Genomic DNA, 9,042 nt, shown 5'->3' on the forward strand with positions numbered 1-9,042 from the left:
TTATGGAGAATAATGCAGCAGGAAAAAGAGGGAGACTAAGGCAAAAGAGCACAATTTAAGAATTAGAGAAATCGGAGACTCATTAAAAAGGAACATCAGAATCACAGGGATCCCAGAAGAGGAAGAGAGAGAAAAAGGGGTAGAAGGGTTATGTGAGCAAATCATAGTGGAAAACTTTCCTAACCTGGGGAAAGACACAGACATCAAAATCCAGGAAGCACAGAGGACTCCCATAAGATTCTACAAAAACTGACCATCAACAAGGCATATCATAATCAAATTCACAAAATACTCAGGCAAGGAAAGAATCATGAAAGTAGCAAGAGGAAAATGTCCTTAACCTACAAGGGAAGACAGATCAGGTTTGCAGCAAACCTATCCAAAGAAACTTGGCAAACCAGAAAGAAGTGGCAGGATATATTCAATGTGCTGAACTGGGAAAATATGCAGCCAAGAATTCTTTATCCAGAAAGGCTGTCATTCAAAATAGGAGAGATTAGAAGTTTCCCAGACAAACAAAAATTAACAGCAACATGCAGAAGTTTGAAACTAGACCACTTTCTCACACCATTCACAAAAATAAACTCAAAATGGATGAAGGACCTAAATGTGAGACAGGAAACCATCAAAACCCTAGAGGAGAAAGCAGGAAAAGACCTCTCTGACCTCAGCCATAGCAATTTCTTACTTGACACATCCCCAAAGGCAAGGGAATTAAAAGCAAAAATGAACTACTGGGACCTCATGAAGATAAAAAGCTTCTGCACAGCAAAGGAAACAACCAACAAAACTAAAAGGCAACCAACGGAATGGGAAAAGATATTTGCAAATGACATATCGGACAAAGGGCTAGTATCCAAAATCTATGAAGAGCTCACCAAACTCCACACCCGAAAAACAAATAATCCAGTGAAGAAATGGGCAGAAAACATGAATAGACACTTCTCTAAAGAAGACATCCGGATGGCCAACAGGCACATGAAAGGATGCTCAACGTCGCTCCTCATCAGGGAAATACAAATCAAAACCACACTCAGATATCACCTCACGCCATTCAGAGTGGCCAAAATGAACAAATCAGGAGACTATAGATGCTGGAGAGGATGTGGAGAAACGGGAACCCTCTTGCGCTGTTGGTGGGAATGCAAATTGGTGCAGCCACTCTGGAAAACAGTGTGGAGGTTCCTCAAAAAATTAAAAATAGACCTACCCTATGACCCAGCAATAGCACTGCTAGGAATCTACCCAAGGGATACAGGAGTACTGATGCATAGGGGCACTTGTACTCCAATGTTTATAGCAGCACTCTCAACAATAACCAAATTATGGAAAGAGCCTAAATGTCCATCAACTGATGAATGGATAAAGAAATTGTGGTTTATATACACAATGGAGTACTACGTGGCAATGAGAAAGAATGAAATATGGCCCTTTGTAGCAACGTGGATGGAACTGGACAGTGTTATGCTAAGTGAAATAAGCCATACAGAGAAAGACAGATACCATATGTTTTCACTCTTATGTGGATCCTGAGAAACTTAACAGAAACCCATGGGGGAGGGGAAGGAAAAGAAAAGAGGTTAGAGTGGGAGAGAGCCAAAGCATAAGAGACTCTTAAAAACTGAGAACAAACTGAGGGTTGATGGGGGGTGGGAGGGAGGGGAGGGTGGGTGATGGGTATTGAGGAGGGCACCTTTTGGGATGAGCACTGGGTGTTGCATGGAAACCAATTTGACAATAAATTTCATATATTGAAAAAAATAAATAAAATAAAATAAATTATGTAACAAGAGATGAAGAAGGGTGTTATATCATAATTAAGGGGTCTATCCACCAAGAAGACCTAACAATTGTAAACATTTATGCTCCAAATGTGGAAGAACCCAAGTATACATAAATCAATTAATCACAAACATAAAAGAAACTCATTGATAATAACACCATAATAGTAGGGGACTTCAACACCCCACCCACACCAGTGGACAGATCATCTAATCAGAAAATCAACAAGGAAACAATGGCTTTGAATGACACACTGGACCAGATGGGACTTAGCAGATATATTCAGAACATTTCATCCTAAAGCAGTGGAATATACATTCTTTCTTAGTGCACATGGAACGTTCTCCAGAATAGATCACATACTGGGACACAAATCAGCCCCCAACAAGTACAAACAGATCAAGATCATACTGTGCATATTTTCAGAACACAACGCTATGAAATTTGAAATCAACCACAAGAAAAAAATTGGAAAGGTAACAAATACTTGGAGACTAAGGAACATCCTACTAAAGAATGAATGGATTAACCAAGAAGTTAAAGAGGAAATTAAAAAGTACATGGAAGCTAATGAAAATGATAACACCACAGCCCCAAACCTCTGGAATGCACCAAAAGCAGTCATAAGAGGGAAGTATATAGCAATCCAGGCCTTCCTAAAGAAGGAAGAAAGGTCTCAGATACACAACCTAAACTTACACCTTAAAGAGCTGGAAAAAGAACAGCAAATAAAACCCAAAAACAGCATAATACAGGAAATAATAAAGATTTGAGAAGAAATCAATGCTATGGGAACCAAAAACAAAAACAAACAAACAAACAAAAAAACAGTAGAACAGATCAATGAAAGCAGAAGCTGGCTCTTTGAAAGAATTAACAAAATTGATAAACCACTAGCCAGTTTGATCAAAAAGAAAAAGGAAAAGACCCAGATAAATAAAATCAAGAATGAAAGAGGAGAGATCACAACCAACACAACAGAAATAAAAACAATAATAAGAGAATATTATGAGCAATTATATGCCAATAAAATGGGCAATCTGGAAGAAATGAACAAATTCCTAGAAACATATACACTACCAAAACTGAAACATGAAGAAATAGAAAAATTGAACAGACCCATAACCAGTAAGGAAATAGAGTTAGTAATCAAAAATCTGCCAAAAAACAAGAGCCCAGGGCCAGATGGCTTTCCAGGGGAATTCTACCAAACATTTACGGAAGAGTTAACACCTATTCTCTTGAAGCTGTTTCAAAAAATAGAAATGGGAGGAAAACTTCCAAATTATTTCTATGAAGCCAGCATTACCTTGATTCCAAAACCAGACAAAGACCCACTAAAAAGGAGAACTGTTGACCAATTTCCCTGATGAACATGGATGCAAAAATCCTCAACAAGGTATTAGCCAACCGGATCCAACAATACGTTAAAAAAAATATTCACCATGAACAAGTGGGATTTATACCTGGGATGCAGGGATTTATACCTGGGATTTATACCTGGGATACATTGATTACAATCAATGTAATTCACCACATCAATAAAAGAAAGGACAAGAACCACATGATCCTCTCAATAGATGCAGAGAAAGCATTTGACAAAATACAGAATCCTTTCTGATAAAAACCCTTAACAAAGTAGGGATAGAAGGATCATACCTCGAGATCATAAAAGCCATATATGAATGACCCAACACTAATACATCTTCAGTGGAGAAAATCTGAAAGCTTTCCCCCTAAGGTCAGGAATAAGACAGGGATGTCCACTCTCACCACTGTTATTCAACATAGTATTGGAAGTCTTAGCCTCAGCAATCAGACAATGCAAAGAAGTAAAAGGCACCCAAATCGGCCAGGAGGAGGTCAAACTTTCACTCTTCACAGATGACATGATACACTATATGAAAAACCCAAAGATTCCACCAAAAACCTGCTAGAACTGATTCATGGATTCAGCAGTCACAGGGTATAAAATCAATGCACAGAAATCGATTGCATTCCAATACACCAACAATGAAGCAAAAGAAAGAGACATAAAGGAATCGATCCCATTTACAATTGCACCAAAAACCACAAAATACCTAGGAATAAATCTAACCAAAAAGGTGAAAAAACTATACACTGAAAACTATAGAAAGCTTATGAAAGAAATTGAAGAAAACACAAAAAATGGAAAAAGATTCCATGCTCCTGGAGAGGAAGAACAAATATTGTTAAAATGTCAACACTACCCAAAGCAATCTACATAGTCAATGCAATCCCTATCAAAATAACACCAGCATTCTTCACAGAGCTAGAACAAACAATCCTAAAATTTGTACGGAACCAGACAAGAACACGAATAGCCAAAGCAATATTGAAAAAAAAAAAAAAACCAGGAGGTATCACAATCCCAAACTTCAAGTTGTATTACAAAGCTGTAATCATCAAGACAGTATGGTACTGGCACAAGAACAGACACTCAGATCAATGGAACAGAATAGAGAACCCAGAAATGGACTCACAAACATATGGCCAACTAATCTTTAACAAAGCAAGAAAGAATATCCAATGGAAGAAGGACAGTCTCTTCAGCAAATGGTGTTTGGAAAACTGGACAGCAACATGCAGAAGAATGAACCTGGATGACTTTCTTACACCATACACACAAAAAGAAACCCTCAAAATGGATGAAAGACCTAAATGTAAAACATGAAGCCATCAAAATCCTCAAGGAGAAAGCAGGCAAAAACCTCTTTGACCTTGGCCACAGCAACTACTTAAAACATCTCCGGAGGCAAGGGAAACAAAAGCAAAAATGAACTATTGGGACCTCATCAAAATGAAAAGCTTCTGCACAGTGAAGGAAACAATCAGCAAAACTAAAAGGCAGCTGATGGAATGGGAGAAGATATTTGCAAACGACCTGTCAGATAAAGGGTTAGTACCCAAAATCTGTAAAGAACGTATCAAACTTAACACCCAAAAAACAAATAATCCAGTGAAGAAATGGGCAAAAGACATGAACAGACACTTCTCCAAAGAAGACATCCAGATGGCCAACCGACACATGAAAAAATGCTCCACATCACTCATCATCAGCAAAATACAAATCAAAACCACAATGAGATACCACCTCACACCTGTCAGAATGGCTAACATTAACAATTCAGGCAACAACAGATGCTGGAAAGGATGCGGAGAAACAGGATCTCTTTTGCACTGCTGGTGGGAATGCAAACTGGTGCAGCCACTCTGGAAAACAGTGTGGAGGTTCCTCAAAAAATTAAAAATAGAACTACCCTATGACCCAGCAATTGCACTTCTAGGTATTTATCCAAGGGATACAGGTATGCTGTTTCGAAGGGGCACATGCACCCCAGTGTTTAAAATTTTTTTTTTTTTCAACATTTTTTATTTATTTTTGGGACAGAGAGAGACAGAGCATGAACGGGGGAGGGGCAGAGAGAGAGGGAGACACAGAATCGGAAACAGGCTCCAGGCTCCGAGCCATCGGCCCAGAGCCTGACGCGGGGCTCGAACTCACGGACCGCGAGATCGTGACCTGGCTGAAGTCGGACGCTTAACCGACTGCGCCACCCAGGCGCCCCCACCCCAGTGTTTATAGCAGGACTATCAACAATAGCCAAAGTATGGAAAGATCCAAGTTTCCTTCAATGGATGAATGGATAAAGAATATGTGATATATATATATATATATATATATATATATATATATATATATGGAGTATTACTCGGCAATCAAAAAGAAAGAAACCTTGCCATTCGCAACTGCGTGGATGAAGGTATTATGCTAAGTGAAATTAGTCAGAGAAAGACAAATATATGATTTCACTCATAAGAGTACTTTAAGATGCAAAACAGATGAACATAAGGGAAGGGAAGCAAAAATGATGTAAAAACAGGGAGGGGGACAAAATCATAAGAGACTGTAAATATGGAGAACAAACAGAGGGATAATGGAGGGGTTGTGGGGAAGGGGACGGGCTAAATGGGTAAGGGGCGCTAAGGAATCTACTCCTGAAATCATTGTTGCACTATATTTCAACTAATTTGGATGTAAATTTTAAAAAATAAATTAATAAAAAAGTAACTAAAGTGAGTTGACTATTGAAGTATTTACCAGAAAATATCATTTGAAGAATATCTTCAGCTCTAAACAGAATATCACATTTGTATATACATAATCAATATTCTATTCAGTTATTAACACAAGTGCCTTAAAGATTTCCAATAGAAAGCATGCTATTTACTCTGTTCTAGTTATTGTGGATGTTAGATGTCCATTTCTTTAAAAAGTACCTGATGATTCATACTGGCCATTTCACACAATCTACCTATTTTGGTGAATTCCTAGCCCTTGAAAACACTTATTACTGTCATTTTTTACTTAATTTTAATATAAGTCAGCTTTATTCCTTGCCCAAGGGAGGTATACCTTGCAAACATTTTCTGGAATCCCTGCTCAGTCTGACCCAAAGAGTAGAAGTTAATTCCAAACAGTTAAGTTGGAGAAGAAAGTTAATTCCAAGAGTGGTTGCTCATTCCTACCCATCAGCTCTCCCTGACCATGCCTCCCCTAACAGGATACCACCCATGGCCTTAAAATAGCCAAAATGTCACTTTCTGTACTCCTTGGTAGAGCTGGTGTAACAGAATAGCACCAAACTGTAATTTATTGTCTCGCATTTCTGGAGGCTAGGTGCCTGAAATTAAGGTGCTGGCAAGGTTGTTTCTTTCTGAGGGCTGTGAGATAAAGGTGCTGTTCCAGGCCTCTCTCCTTGGCTGGTAGATGGATGTCTTACCGTGCACATGGTGTTCTCTGGATCTATGCGTCTGTCTCCAAATCTCCCCTTTATGTAAGGACAAGAATAATATGACATAATTTTAATTTAATTAAAATATCCCTGTAAAGACTTTCTCTCCAAATAAGGTCCCATTCTGAGGTAGTGACGTTTAGGACTTCGACACGTGAATTTTGAACAGGCACAATTCAACCCATAACAGCATTGATAGTAAAGGCCACTCAATTGTTCAGGACAGTAGGAATCTAGACCCAAACATCTAGACCCAGAACAAAACCAGATCAATCCTTTATTCCCTCTTCCTTTCTTGATAGATGAGTCTCTGGGTGGCAATTTGGACCTGAGTGCTAATAAATGCTCAGAAGTATGACTTAAACATAAGGAAGAATATAAAAAGGTGAGAGATTATTATTTAAAAAACTCAATTTCAAGCTTAATTACAACCTCCAATAACACCAGACCTGAAATCAAAATTCCATGATAATAGCCAATAATGATGATTAATTATAGCAACCATTTACTGAATAGTTACTATGTGCCTGGAATAGGTACTGTATATGCATGATTTTATCTAATCCTATCACTGTATGAGGTTGATACTTTTAATTAAATTTGATATGTAAGTAAAAAGTTTACCATATAAGCTGTCACATTGTGTATGTTTAATAACCAAAGCTTACATACGTGCCTAATGGATAAGGAAACTGAGCTTCAGAGATACCTAGAATTGCACTAATAGTGAAAGATGCAGGCTACATTTGGATCGAGGCATGTTAAATTTTACAGCCTGAGATCTTATCTACTAAACCATGCTGCAGCCCATTCCTACCCCCGTGTCACAGAAGCCTAAGATTATATAAAACCCAAGACATCGGTTGCATCCTGAGTCACTGGAGCCTTTTACGCATGCCCTTATTTAGTCTATGGAGCTTGAAAATTACTATTTTAAGATCCAACTAGGACTTTAGAAATGTGATTTGGGAGCTCCCTCTTTCTCCAGGACCCCTTCCCCCGACACACACCCAGGTAGTACCAGAAACTTTATGAGCACCAGGAATGGTCCCAGCTGTGCTTCATGAACCCAGATGGTTGATAGCGTCCTGTTTCCCAGACCTAAGTGACCGGCTGGTGAAAGAAAGCCATCCCCGGCCACGGAGAATCCCAAGTAGTTTTCAAAACTGACTCTATTTCATGTTTTCCGGCTTCCAGCAGTCCTGGGGACCGCAGGCCCCAGCTCTGTGCTTGATCCACACAGATCAAGCACAGAGCTGAGCTCAAGAATTTACCTGAGCTCAAGAACTCAGAGTCAGCGTGTTCCTGGGGTCTTCAAAATTGGCCTATTTGGGTTTCTTCAGGTTAAAAGAGCTGTCTCAGCAGAGCCTCTGCAGTCAGGAAGGTGGGAGTATAGTGTAGCCTTGCCCCTGCCACCATTGTCCCCTACTACTCTTGTTGTCAGTGGAGGGGACACTGTGGCCCAGCCCAGCAAAACATGGAAAGTTTTCAGAGATGCATGTTCCTTAACTTGACATCAACTGGTGAATGTACCAGATTCCTCAATAAATGAAAGTTGGTTGATTGAGGAAGAGCCCTCTATTTGCTTAGTTTCTAAATCAATTGTTCTCTTTCAACTCACGTTTGGGTTGCCATTTCCTTTCCTTAATTTCCGCACCAGAACTATATACAGTGTCCAGAAATATGCAAAATACTTTTACATATGCCACTTTATCTGACATAACGACTCTGTGAATCCACTCTATGTCGTTAGCCCCTTTTATAGACACAGAAAACAATATCCAGGATGATTCAATGGCTTTCCAAATCCCTCAGCTAGGGAATCACAAATGAAGATGGATATTTATGGGGGTTTTTTTATTCTTCTGTTTTCTTTCCATTACAATCCATTGCATCTCCGATTCTCAACACTCCCTTTCAACTCTGGTGTCTCTGATTATATTACATAAATCTTACTTGATCAACTCAACTCAGTTTTCAATCTTGTTTGACATTCCTGAATCAATTTTCAGAAATTCACTTCTTAAACAAGTGGGATGCATGTTTGGTGTCATATTTTGAGCTGAGTGAGGGCATAAAAATGAGGGAGCCAGACATGGCATCTCCCTTCAGGCAGTTATAGTCTAGTATTACTGCCATAACCAGTCCAGAACTTAGCTTACGATGCCAAGAGCATTGAACCAATGAGGATATGGTTCAACCATATCCAAATGCAGGGAACAAAGGGCCTTTAATAAGGAACTTAGAGTTTAATTCCTGAAAGTGTCCATCAGGAAGAGTCCTGAGTGCTTGGAGAGATGATTCTAGAGGCTAAAATGAACCATCTGCAAACAGGTCACCTGGCTAGCCGTCTGTCTGCAAGAGTTGATGAGTAAACTCATTATGAAAACATTTTTATCTTACCTTTTTACCATGTGAAGTTCTCAGACTGAGCCAGACATAA

Source organism: Neofelis nebulosa, chromosome 10, assembly GCF_028018385.1.
Source record: "Neofelis nebulosa isolate mNeoNeb1 chromosome 10, mNeoNeb1.pri, whole genome shotgun sequence".
NCBI classification, from domain to species: Eukaryota; Metazoa; Chordata; class Mammalia; order Carnivora; family Felidae; genus Neofelis; species Neofelis nebulosa.